The 12992-nt window shown below is 50.3% G+C and overlaps 1 long non-coding RNA gene across 1 annotated transcript; it reads right to left on the minus strand.

The window, feature by feature from the left end:
* Positions 1-381: 381 nt before the first annotated feature.
* Positions 382-12164, minus strand: LOC117093929. Its single transcript, XR_004441299.1, has 3 exons — positions 12013-12164; positions 10108-10244; positions 382-1943 (listed from the first exon to the last, which is right to left on the minus strand). It is a non-coding gene; the product is annotated as an uncharacterized LOC117093929 (long non-coding RNA).
* Positions 12165-12992: the final 828 nt, after the last annotated feature.

Below are 12992 nucleotides of genomic sequence, written 5' to 3' on the forward strand. Positions count from 1 at the left end.
TAATTTTAAATTTTCTTGTAGCCATATCAAAAAGTAAAGATAGGAGTGAAATTAATGTTTTTTTTTTTTGTTTTTTTTTTTTTTTTTTGAGACGGAGTCTTGCTCTGTCGCCCAGGCTGGAGTGCAGTGACCGGATCTCAGCTCACTGCCAGCTCTGCCTCCCGGGTTTACGCCATTCTCCTGCCTCAGCCTCCTGTGTAGCTGGGACTACAGGCGCCCGCCACCTCGCCCGGCTAGTTTTTCTTCGTATTTTTAGTAGAGATGGGGTTTCACCGCATTAGCCAGGATGGTCTCGATCTCCTGACCTCGTGATCCGCCCGTCTCGGCCTCCCAAAGTGCTGGGATTACAGGCTTGAGCCATCGCGCCCGGCCGGAAATTAATGTTAACAATATATTTTATTTAACTCAATATATGGAAAATATGTCACCATGAAATCAGTATAAGAATCTTAATGTGATATAGTGCATTCTTTTTTCACACCAACCATTCAAAACCTTGTGTCCATTACACACTCACGGCATGTCTCAGTTCACACCAGCCACATCTCTGGTGCTCAATGGCCACTCAGGGCTGGAGGCTGCCCTCCTGGGCAGCAAGGTCCCGAAGCCAACTACAGCCACCACATACTGGCTGTGTGTCTGTGGGCAAGTTGTTTAACCCCTCCGGACTCACTTTCTTCATCTATAAATCGGGAATGAGAGCAGAGCTGTGAGGATGACATGTGTTAACATGTGCCTGGCATTTGCTCCAGTTCCTGGCACACAGGCAGTGCTATCTAGTATTAACTGTTACTCTTCCAGAAACCTGGAAGAAGTTCAGAGGTTCTGGCTTTGCATGTGGAACCACCCAGAGAGAGGGAGGTTCATGAGCATCGATGTAGCCAGAGGTGGCTTCAGACTTCCTGGAGAAGTGATTTAGTCAGATCCTGCAGCTTGGACAGAGCTTGCACAGGAGAAGGAAAGTGGAGAGGGCTTTGTGGAGGAGGGGAGGGGAGTAGGGTCAAGAGGATGCCTGTCTGGTTAAGAAAGAGGGTGTTGGTTGAGGAGCAGAGAGAGAATTGGGCATGGCCAGACAAGGGGGATGAGGCCTAAAAGCAAGGACGGAGGGACCCTCAAAATCATGTCTTCCAGCATCCCCATCTGACACATAGGGACCCCAAGGCCAGGCAGGGAAAGTTACTTGCCCAGGGAGCCAGCCACACATGCTGCCTTTCGTTCACTGACCAAATACCCCATCCATTGGCGCTCCGCCTCTGAAGCTGGATCATGCTGAGCTGGGCAGGCATGCTTCTCTGCTGTGCAGAAGAAACTCTGTGGCTCCCAAGGCCCCATCTCAGAGTCTGGACACCCCTGGAGAATTGTAAGACTTCCTTGAACTGAACACAAATCCTTCTTTCTGTGGTTAATGGTGCATGCTACCTCTCTGCAGGGTGGGCAAAGAAACTGGCCCCCAGGCTGCAAGGACGCCCTGGACTGTTTAGAGGCAACAGCTTATGCCGGGGATTCAGTCGCCGCCATCCACTGGTCAGTAATTAACCAGGCCTCATCTGGACAGCCATAAGAATGCCGGGGCCATTAGCTGGGATGGGAGTATGCTATGTGTACATCTTCTCTGGGGATCACCCCCAACTGTTTGCTCCAGGAAGCAGGTGGCAAGTCTGCACAACCTGGTCTCTATCTCCAGGTGACTGGCCTTGAGGTAGGTGCCACCCTAGCCAGAGGACCCAAACCACCCATGGACTGACCCATGGGCAATGGGCAGGCAACTCACTCACAAATAGCCAAGGCCGCTCCCACTGAGAAGGGCCCGGTCGAGGCCACCCAGAGGTCAGAGGAAGTTCCTGGCTGTGAGGCCCTCTGCAAAGGTCCACATGAGGACTGTGGGCTGCTTTTGAAATAAACCGCTCCCAATTTTCTATCCAGTGCATGTCCTTTCCAGAGACCTTCTCACAAAGGGCATAGGTCATTTTAAAAAGTGTATTTGTCAAGTAATAAAACAAATAATATTTGTTATAAACAACACAAGTAATTTTGTTATTAAGTATTAATATTAATTTGCTTTTTTTTAAAGACAGGGTCTCACTCTGTTGCCCAGGCTGAATGCAGTGATGCAATCACAGCTCATTGCAGCCTCGAACTCCAGGCTCAAGAGATCCTCCCACCTCAGCCTTCTGAGTAGCTGGTACTACAGGTGTGTCCCACCACCCTCGGCTAATTTTTTATTTTTATTTTTTATTTTTTATTTTTTTTTTGAGATGGAGTCTCACTCTGTCGCCCAGGCTGGAGTGCAGTGGCGCGATCTCAGCTCACAGCAACCTCCACCTCCCAGGTTCAAGCAGTTCTCCTGCCTCAGCCGCCCGAGTAGCTGGGACTACAGGCGCACACCACCATGGCTGGCTAATTTTTTGTATTATTAGTAGAGACGGGTTTCACCATATTGGCCAGGTTGGTCTCAAACTCCTGACCTCATGATCTACCTGCCTCAGCTTCCTGAAGTGCTGAGATTACAAGCATGAGCCACCATGCCCGGTTGGCTATTTTTTTTTTTTTTTTTTTTGAGACGGAGTCTTGCTCTGTCGCCCGGGCTGGAGTGCAGTGGCCGGATCTCAGCTCACTGCAAGCTCCGCCTCCCGGGTTCACGCCATTCTCCTGCCTCAGCCTCTGGAGTAGCTGGGACTACAGGCGTCCGCCACCTCGCCCGGCTAGTTTTTTGTATTTTTAGTAGAGACGGGTTTCACCGTGTTAGCCAGGAGGGTCTCGATCTCCTGACCTCGTGATCCACCCGTCTCGGCCTCCCAAAGTGCTGGGATTACAGGCTTGAGCCACCGTGCCCGGCCTTTTTTTTTTTTTTTTTTTTTGTAGAGACAGGAGTCTCACTGTGTTGCCCAGGCTGGTTTTGAACTCCTGGACTCAAGCTATCCTCCTGCTTTGCCCTCCCAAAATGCTGGAATTACAGGTGCAAACCACGGAGCCTGGCCTTAAAGAGCTCTCTTAACTCATGATGATAACTCAGCTCTGGCAGAGATCAAACCAGCAGCTCTGTATGTGTGATTGACCAGCACACGACAGATGCAAGTCCTTATTGCGCAGCCTGCACAGGATCAGAACATGGCCAAGTTCTAACTGGATAAACAGCCGGTGACATTGCTGTACTTTAATTGGATGACCTATACAGGAACACTCCATTGCTACATTCTGATTGGCTAAATGTACTTCTGTCCAAGTTCATGAGGCACCTGTGCAAGGTGGCATGTTGCAGAAGCCAATCTAACAACAACTTGAAGCTGCTCATGGTCGTATTTCTCATGTTACCTTCCAGTTTCATTGCTCAATCTACAGTCTGACAGTGTCTAGAAAGAAGGATTTGGCAGATGAAAAGTCCCAAACCTATGCTCTCTTCCCGAAAGAAAGGCTGAGCTGGGTGCAGTGGCTCATGCCTGTAACCTCAGCCCTTTGGGAGGCTGAGGGGGACGGATCTCTTGAGGTCAGGAGTTCAAGACCAGCCTGGCCAACATGGTGAAACCCCATCTCTACTAAAAATACAAAAAAATTAGTTGGGCATGGTGGCGGGCACCTGTAATCCCAGCAACCCGGGAAGCTGAGGCAGGAGAATGGCTTGAACCCAGGAGACAGAAGTTGCGGTGAGCCGAGATTGGGCCACTGCATTCCAGACTGGGTGACAGAGCGAGGCTCTGTCTCGAAAAAACAAAACAACAACAACAACAACAAAACGCTGAAACAGCTCACAATTTTGTTGACAATTAACGTCTACAGTCCTTATTGGTGAGAGCTCTCACTTGCAGAGCAATCAACATATGCCGGGTGCTGGGCTTCACAGGCAACACCTCATTTCATCCTCACAACAACCCAATGAGGCGAGCAATATGTTTTCCCACTTTACAGGTAAAGAAACTGAGATTCAGAAAGGGCCAGAAGTTGTCCAAAGCAAAGCCATGTGCCTAGAAAGAATCTGAGTTGGGATTCACACCCATATCTGCCTAATCTTTACCCTGGGTTGTTTCTCAGTTTGAAAATGAAACCAAAATGTGCTGCTGGACAGACACCAGCATTCTGCTTCTTCCCAGTGGGCAGGAAGGGTGTTTGTGGTGGTCCGGTCCAGGCCTACAGTCAGCACCGAGACATCCACAAAGTTGGCAAAATATTGAAATGCTTCCAAACTGGTTCATAAGCAGCTGCTGTCCTGAGTCCCCCAAGGGTCTCTCAACCTTCTTGATTCTCCAGGGGTACTATCCCCTACCCTCAAGCCTTCCAGACCTCTCCACAATCCAGTGACTGAAGGGCTAATGCCAGCCCACCAGGGGATCTTGGCACATTCCCATCTCCAGTACATGGGTCAATGCCTGTGCTATCTAGGGCAATAAATATTTGAAATATCACTCAGGTAATGCAAGATCCATAGCTTGGCAGCTTATGGTAAATTACCTCACCCAAATGACCTAGATATTCTTCCCTCCTTCCAGAATAATGCTTGTCTCACCATCTGTTTTGAGAATGGGCTGATATCTAGCACATAAAAGTCTGACATAGAGTAAGCCCCCAGTCCATGGAAGTATGTTGTGTTATTATAATTATAACTTATTGCTAAAGTGGGTCTGCACTTTCTAGAATATTCTGTACCCTAGCATTTCTCAATAGGTGCTCAATAGCATTCTAGACCCAAGAGATGCTCTACTATATTTAAAATAAAAAAAAAAAGGCCAGGCGCAGTGGCTCACGCCTGTAATCCCAGCACTTTGGGAGACCAAGGCGGGCAGATCACCTGAGGTCAGGAGTTCGAGATCAGCCTGACCAACATGGAGAAACCTCGTCTCTACTAAAAATACAAAGTTAGCCAGGCGTGGTGTCGCATGCCTGTAATCCTAGCTACTCAGGAGTCTGAAGCAGGAGAATCGCTTGAACCCGGGAGGCGGAGGTTGTGGTGAGCCGGGATCGCACTATTGCACTCCAGCCTGGGCAACAAGAGGGAAATTCCATCTCCAAAAAAAAAAAATTCTGAGGTCAAGCAAATTTGGGAAACTGCAGATGCTCAGAGATTCACAATGTGCATTAACTATAAAGGATCTGAGAAAGTGCATTCGATAAATAGGATTTGTATCATTTAATCCTTAGATCGTGTGATCCCAAATCTATCTGAGGTAGGACGGTTAGGTGGGTGGGTAAAAATGGATGGACATCCTCCGGAATTTAATTTGGAAACATCTGTTCCTAGCCAAAACCAAGACAGGATTCCCAAGTAATGATAGGGGCGTGTGTGCATGTGTGTGTGCGTGCGTGTGTGTATGTGCGTGTGGGTATTTCACCTGCAAATTGAGGCCATTTCCAAAGAGGGATCTAGCATTTTGCGCCTGGGTTGGAAGAGGGCGTCTACGATGCGGAGGCTCACACCTGTGAGATATCACCGGGCTTCGTCTCAGCCTCACCCCCCTCCCTCCCAGGGATGCAAAGTGATGCCAGGCAGTGTGGGGTGGTGTCCACCTGAGAAGGCTTCCTGCAGGGAGGGAGTGTGGAGCCAGCTAAAGTGGAGGGGTGGGGTCCAGATGGGCAAAGAGGAGGGTGGAGGTGAAAATGCCACTCCCCTGGGACACATGGCACCTTCCAAACCACACAATGCCCTGTCCAAGCCAGCTGTTGGCTTTCTGCCCTGGCCTCTAGCTCTCCTGCTTCCTTCCCCTCCTCCCCTCCCAGGTCTAGAACCATCTCCTGAGTCAGCTCTGGGCTTCCTGCTAGGAGCTCAGACCCCTTCCTGCTCAGGGAAGGTAGGGCTACCTGAGGGACTGTACCTTGAGGGTGGGGACTGGAGACTCACCGACAGTGCACAGCCCAAAAGGAACAGAGTGCAAGACCAAGTCTGTTTGCTCACCCCTGGGGTTAACCCTGAGACTCAACCCTCTCACCCACAACCACTTCTCTTATGGGGAAGGGGTAGGAACTGCCTGTGCCTGGGGCTGGGGAAGTGAGAGGGAGCCCCAGGGATGGGAATCAAACTCAGGCTGGAGGTAGGACTGGCCTTTCTCTGGCCCCCCGGGAGACCCAGAGCCAGTCTGGGAGTGAGAGGTGAGCCGGGAGCGGCCGTGTGAGCCCAGGCGCCAGGCGGGTTCCTCCACCCCAGCCCAGGGGAGCGGTCTAGATCCCTCCCGCCCTCCCTCTCAGCTGACAGGGCAGGGCCAGGCAAGCATGCAGGGACCTGGAACCGAAACTCAGCAAAGAGTGTCACCCCAGGGACCCTCGCCCAGCAAGCCTCCGAGCACCCTGGCGCCTGCCCCGCCCCAGAGCCATGCCTCCCAGAAAGGGGGCTAGTGGGAACCGCAAAGCAATGGCAGAAGGAGAAGTCTTTGGGGTCAGACAGACACACGTTTCCTGAGCCCTGTCATGTTTCAGGCCCTGAGCTTGATTCTAGAAACGCAGTGGGGCCAAAACCAGACATGGCTTCCTGCACCCTGTGTGGCCTCAGCCTGGTCACTCCGCCTCTCTGAGCTTTAGCTGCCACTTCTATACCATGGGGCTCCTAACTCTCTGTTGCCTGGGTTGCTTTGAAGATTAACTGAGCTAAGCCTTGTATGTGACACCCTGCATAGGGTAGGTGCTCAATAAGGGGTAATTACCAACATGACAGGGGCTGTGTTGAAGAAAGCTCCCTGTGCGGAAGGCCGGCTTTGCCCAGGTTTGCCGTCTGCCTGTTTCTAGATCTTAATTCCAGTCCTCTCTGCGTGACCTCGGCAGGACCTGCCCTACCCTTCTCTGGTCCTCACTTCCCTCTCCTCTGAAATGGGGTCGCAGTCCCTATGCCAGCTGCTTCCTAGGATCAAGCGAAAGCCTTTGGACCCAATAAAGAAGGTTCCCCTAGGGCAGAGAGGGATAGGCTTAGCACTGATTTTCAAACTACAGGTCACGACCCATTATGAGTCTTGCAGGACATGCAGTGGCTGTTGCCAGAATTTTCTTTTAATTGATTAGAAGGTATCTTGCATAGTAAGGATATGTTTTTACTTTGGGAAATTTTTATTTCAGTTAAATATCGATATATATGTTTCCTAAGTCATAGGAACACATATATCAAAATGTTTTTCTTTTTTTTTTTTTGAGACGGAGTCTCGCTCTGTTGCCCAGGCTGGAGTGCAGTGGCCGGATCTCAGCTCACTGCAAGCTCCGCCTCCCGGGTTTACAAGCCATTCTCCTGCCTCAGCCTCTCGAGTAGCTGGAACTACAGGCGCCCGCCACCTCGCCCGGCTAGTTTTTTGTATTTTTTAGTAGAGACGGGGTTTCACCATGTTAGCCAGGGTGGTCTCGATCTCCTGACCTTGTGATCCGCCCATCTCGGCCTCCCAAAGTGCTGGGATTACAGGCTTGAGCCACCGCGCCCGGCTCAAAATGTTTTTCTTCCTGTGGGGAAGATGTACTTGATGTACAAGCAAAGCTCTTGGCACAGGGCTGGCCCACAGTAAGTCTAAAGAAATGTTAGCAATTTTTACTCAAAATATATTGTTCAACAAAAAAGCAACTGGTAATGGTTAAGAACACAATCTCTGCGGTCAGAAGAGTTTGAGTTTGGGTCCTCACTCTGCCCCTATTAATGGAGTGACGCTGGGCAAGTTACTTTAGCTGTCTGTGCCTCAGTTTCCTCTTGTGTACAAAGGGGACAGAAATAACATCTACCGGCCAGGTGCAGTGGCTCATGCCTGTAATCCCAGTGTTTTGGGAGGCCAAAGTGAGAGACCTGCTTGAGGCCAGGAGTTCAAGACCAACCTGGGCAACATAGCAAGACCCTGTTTCTACAAAAAAAAAAAATACTTAGCTGAGACCAGGCATGGTGGCTCACATCTGTAATCCCAGCACTTTGGGAGGCCAAGGCAGGCAGATCATTTGAGGTCAGGAGTTCAAGACCAGCCTGGCCAACATGGTGAAACCCCGCCTCTACTAAAAATACAAAAAGTAGCCAGGTGTAGTGGTGCCTGCCTGTAATCCCAGCTACTCCAGAGGAGGGAGAATCCCTTGAACTGGGAGGTGGAGGTTGCAGTGAGCAGAGATCATGCCACCACACTCCAGCCCGGGTGACAGAGCAAGGCTCCGTCTCAAAAAAAATCAGTTGGGCATGGTGAAGCATGCATGTAGTTTGAGCTACTTGGGAGGCCGAGGTGGAAGGATTACTTGAGCCCAGGAAGCTGAGGCTACAGAGAGCTGTGACTGCACCACTGCACTCTAGCCTGGGCAACAGAGAAAGACCCAGTCTCTAAAAAAATAAATAAAAAAGAAAGAAAGAATACGTACCTCGTTAGTACTTAGAACAGTGCTTGGCACGAGGTTTGGTGGGCGTCAGACTCAGAATGAGGAGGAAGGCAGGCCTCAGAGGGGGTGGCCTCTGTAAGTGGGAGTGGGGTCTGCTGCCCCCTCCCCAGTGGAGAAGGCTGCTCTGGCCCAGCCCCAGCCCCCTTACTTTACAGATGAGAAGCCTGAGGCCCTGAACCATTGAGTGACTTGTCAGTCACTGAGGCCCTGGAGCCTTCTGCCTCCCGGGCCAGGGATTTCCACCTCATACTGCCTCTTGGGCTAGACAGAATACTTGACCCTCTGATGTCCTCTCTGTAAAATGGGGGCAGTAAATAGTTGACCTCTTAGGGTTGACTAAATGACATCCTTGATGTACAAGCAAAGCTCTTGGCACAGGGCTGGCCCACAGTAAGTCTAAAGAAATGTTAGCAATTTTTACTCAAAATATATTGTTCAACAAAAAAGGCAGGTTATAAAATAATATGTACAGTATGAGCTCATTTTGTATAAGTGAAAAAAAAAAAAAAAAAGGCGTGTGGTCTGCATGTACCTCCCAGGCAGCTCACGGTGATCATTTCTAGGAGTGTGAGTGGGTGGCGGGGAGGGGAGGCGTTAGAGGTATGCCTTTGGTTTTTGCTTGTTGTAGCTAAAGTTTCTAGTTCTAATTATTCTACAGCTAATGTGTATTGCTTTTATGTAAAGGAAAAAGAGAGGTATTTTTGTCACCATAAATAAGAACAACTATCCACCTCAGCTGACTCATGCGATGTCCCCAGGCCAACACGTGGGCTGAACCCAGGCCGCCTTCCACGGAAAACCACCAGGTGTGCCATTGTGGTTTGGGGCACCGGCGCACCAAGCAGCGGCCTGCTTTGCATTTTCTTTTTTTTGTTTGTTCACAGTGACAGCTGATGACCCACTGGTGGCATTCTGTGTAACAAACACATGCCAAAGATTGTAGATTTCGCATGCAGGAGGGAGGGAGGGAGGTAAAGGCACGCTGGAGTTTATCAAGCGATAAGTCCTGGCATCTTCCTTATATAAAACCCAGGCTGGGAGTGGACAGTGATAAGGGTTGGGGACAGATATTCTGTAGGCTGTGAATGCCACACCAAGAGGAAGAATGAAGGGAGGGGTACATGGAAGGAGATGGTGGCTGAGGCAGGAGGGCACGGGGAAGAAAGGGAGGTGGTTCAGAGGCTGCTCCCCCACCTGCTGGGTCCTTTCCAGGGCCTTCCCAGGAGTTCACCTGATGCTAAGTAGCAGGGGGGTGTGTGCAGCAGTGGTGTGTGGGAGGTGGGGATGTATGCCCTGGGGCAGATGGGGGAATCAGGAAAGAGATTCTGTTTGGGCCAAGAAAGGGATATTGAGGCTGTAGAGGGCTGGGGAATCATGTTCAACGGTGAGCATGGGGAAAGATGGATACAAGATGGACCCTTTTAAAGACATGTGCTTTTAGGGAGCCTGTGGTTTCATGGGTCTCCAGAAGCATCCAGAAATCTGTCCTCTGACAGCACCCTGGCTGCCCATCCCCTATCGCAGGGTAGGTAGAACTGTCTATCTCCTACGATCCACAGCAGCCATCCCCCAGCCGAGCCCCATCTCAGCCTCCTGAGGCTCAGTCCCCCCTCCCACTCTCGAGGCCCAGCCCCCGTCTCAGCCTCCCAAGGCCCAGCACAGTCTTAGCCTCCAGAAGCTCAGCACAGTCTCCCTTCATCTTGGTCAAGCCCTGACAGGGCCGAGAGATAGAAGATGCCCAGTGAGCACCCAGTAAACACCCGAGTCTGAAGATGAGTGCGATCTGAGTGGTGAGTGACTCACCTGTGCCTGAGGCTCAGGAGACTCACCTCCCAGGTTCCCCTTTAGCTCGATGTGATCTGAGCTTGGGAGCATCGTGGAACAGGTCCCTGCCTTTTGTTCCATCTGCACAGCAGGGTTAGTCCTGCTCGGCTCCATCTCTGAAGAGGAAGAGTCGGAAAAAGGGATTTTACAGAGTTGAAGGGGAAGAGAGAGGACACAGGACACCGATTCCAAGCAGGCACGTCCTGCATGTGCCTGCTGGCTTTGGGGAACTTGGCGGCCACTGAGGGACTGGACAAGAAGGAAAGGTTGGCCAGGGCCTGGGTTGCCAGATTCAGCGGCTTGGCTGGAGCCTATACGCAGGAGAAGGCCAGGAACAGGATCTGAGAAGAGAGGACCAGACCCAGGAAGAAAGCTGAGACACTGCTGTCTGGGAGGAGCCAAGAGCTTGGTTTACTGTACAAGGAGGAAAAGCTGAGGCCTCTGCCAGGGCAATCATCAGAGGACACTGCTCCAGGGAAAACTGCCTCCCACTTCCTGGACTTCTGGGGGCAATAGAGAAGTACATGTCAGCAGTGCCTCCTGCTGGACAGTCCCAACATTACACTATTTGTCCAATGTCAGAAACAGCATAAGACGGATGTATCTGGAATGTTCAAGCTGGAGTAACACCATGCAACAAGAACTATTACTGCTGTTGCTGCCGCTTTTACTGATGAAGAGGTGACTGTGTCCCAGGCACTATGCTAAATAATTTTATTGGATGATCTCATTCAGTGTTCACAGTAGCCCTATGAGATAGGAACTACTATTAATCCAATTTTTCAGATGAAGAAACTGAGAAACAGTCTTTTTCTGAGGTTTCAAGTTAGCTGGTAGCTAGATTAGCTACCCAGCCCGGGTCTCTCTGCACAAAAGCTCATGGTTTTAACCGCATTCCTGGGTCTCTCGCCCAGTGCAGGACGATGGAGAGTTTTCATTTTTGTATCATCTCCACTTGGTGGGTAGAGGCTGCCTAGAGCTCTGGGTTGAGAGGATTCCTGAGTGCTGTGATGAATTTGTGGCGTCTGCCAGTGGCACTGGAAGGGATGTGGCTGCATGTGTGTGTTATGTTTTCATCTCTGATCTAGTCCAATCTATTGTATACTGTGATCCTTATAGGACCCTGAGAAAAGGAATCAAGGCTAAATCTTTTTTTTGAGACAGGGTCTTGCCCTGTTGCCCAGGGTGGAGTGCAGTGCAGTGGTGTGATCACAGCTCACTGCAGCCTCAACCTCCCAGGCCCAAGTGATTCTCCTACCTCAGCCTCCCAAGTAGCTGGGACCACAGATGTGTGCCACCACACCTCACTAACTTTTTAAAAAATTTTTTGTAGAGATGGGGTCTCCCTATGTTGCCCAGGCTGGTCTCAAACTCCTGGGTGATCCTCCCACCTCAGTCTCCTAAAGTGTTAGGATTACAGACGTGAGCCACTGAGCCCAGCCTAAGGCTCAGTTTTCTGACCTCTGTCTTTACTCAATCATTCAGTGACCTAAAAGGCATCTCAAATATATCATGTCCAAATATGGAATTATTGATATGCACCTCCAAACCATCCCTCCACTACCTTCCCCACTAGGTAAGAAGCATCTCTAATCTTTGTTGGCTCAAGACAAAAAGCTTTAGTATCACCCTTGACCCCCTGTTTCTCTCACCCCCGACATCAAATCTTTCAATATATCTCACTGCTTCTCCCCTTGAAATATATCCAGAATCCAGCCACGACTCACCACCTGCACAGCTGCCACCACCATTGTCTTTCCTGGACTAATGTAGTAACCAGTCTTGTTCCACGTGCCCTTACCCCTGTATTAGTCCGTTTTCTTGCTGCTAATAAAGACCAGAGACTGGGTAATTTACAAAGAAAAAGAGTTTTAGTGGACTCACAGTTCCACGTGGCTGGGGAGGCCTCACAATCATGGCAGAAGGCAAAAGGCACGTTTTACGAAGCAGCAGACAAGGAGGAATGAATGAGAGCTAAGTGAAAGGGGAAACCCTTTATAAAGTCATCAGATCTTATAAGACTTATTCACTACCATGAGAACAGTATGGGGGAAACTGCTCCCATGATTCAACTATCTCCCACCAGGTCCCTCCCACAACACGTGGAAATTATGGGAGCATCAATTCAAGATGAGATTTGGGTGACGACACAGCCAAACATATCACCCCTTACACCCTAGTCTCAACTCAGCAGACATCCTTAGGACTTCTCAAAGCACTTTGTTTTTTCAAAGCACTTTGGCATAAGTTACGCACACACGCGCGTGTGCATGCACGCACACACGCACACACACAGTAAAGCGAGGCAGGAAACTGTCACTCCCATTTGACACATGAGGCTTGGAATGGTGATGCAAAGACATCAAAGACACAACGGGGAAGCTGCCCCAGCTCTTATTGTGACGCCATACACTGCCATTTCCCTTCTGAACATGACCCTCTGTCTCCCACAGCCTCCTATGGGTACCTCCGAGAGTCTCCCAAGAGGCTGCAGGACGTCAGGTAAGGAGAATGTCAAGGAAGCCAGGAGAGTTGGGCTTCTCTCTGCCTTGGAGGACCCCAGGCTAAGAAAAAAAAAAAGTTCTCTCTTAAGAGGTCTAATGCGTGGGCTCACGGTCTGGACCGCTTTCCTTTGGTATGTGGTGCCCCCTGGTGCTCACTCTTAGGAAATGCAGCTGGTTACCCAAGCTTTAGGGGAGAGGGGTGCCTTTCGTGGTGGAGGTGGTGCCTGGGGGCTCTTCTGACCACCCTCTCAGAGGAGCTCCCTCCCAGCACAGCTGTTTCATCCCTTAGAGACCAGAGTGTGTGTCCAGGTTGATGAGGGCCACAGTGCTCTTTTAAAAATTCACCTATCCACGTCTTCT

The sequence above is a fragment of the Trachypithecus francoisi genome, unplaced genomic scaffold (genome assembly GCF_009764315.1).
Source record: "Trachypithecus francoisi isolate TF-2019V2 unplaced genomic scaffold, Tfra_2.0 Lachesis_group12, whole genome shotgun sequence".
Lineage (NCBI taxonomy): Eukaryota > Metazoa > Chordata > Mammalia > Primates > Cercopithecidae > Trachypithecus > Trachypithecus francoisi.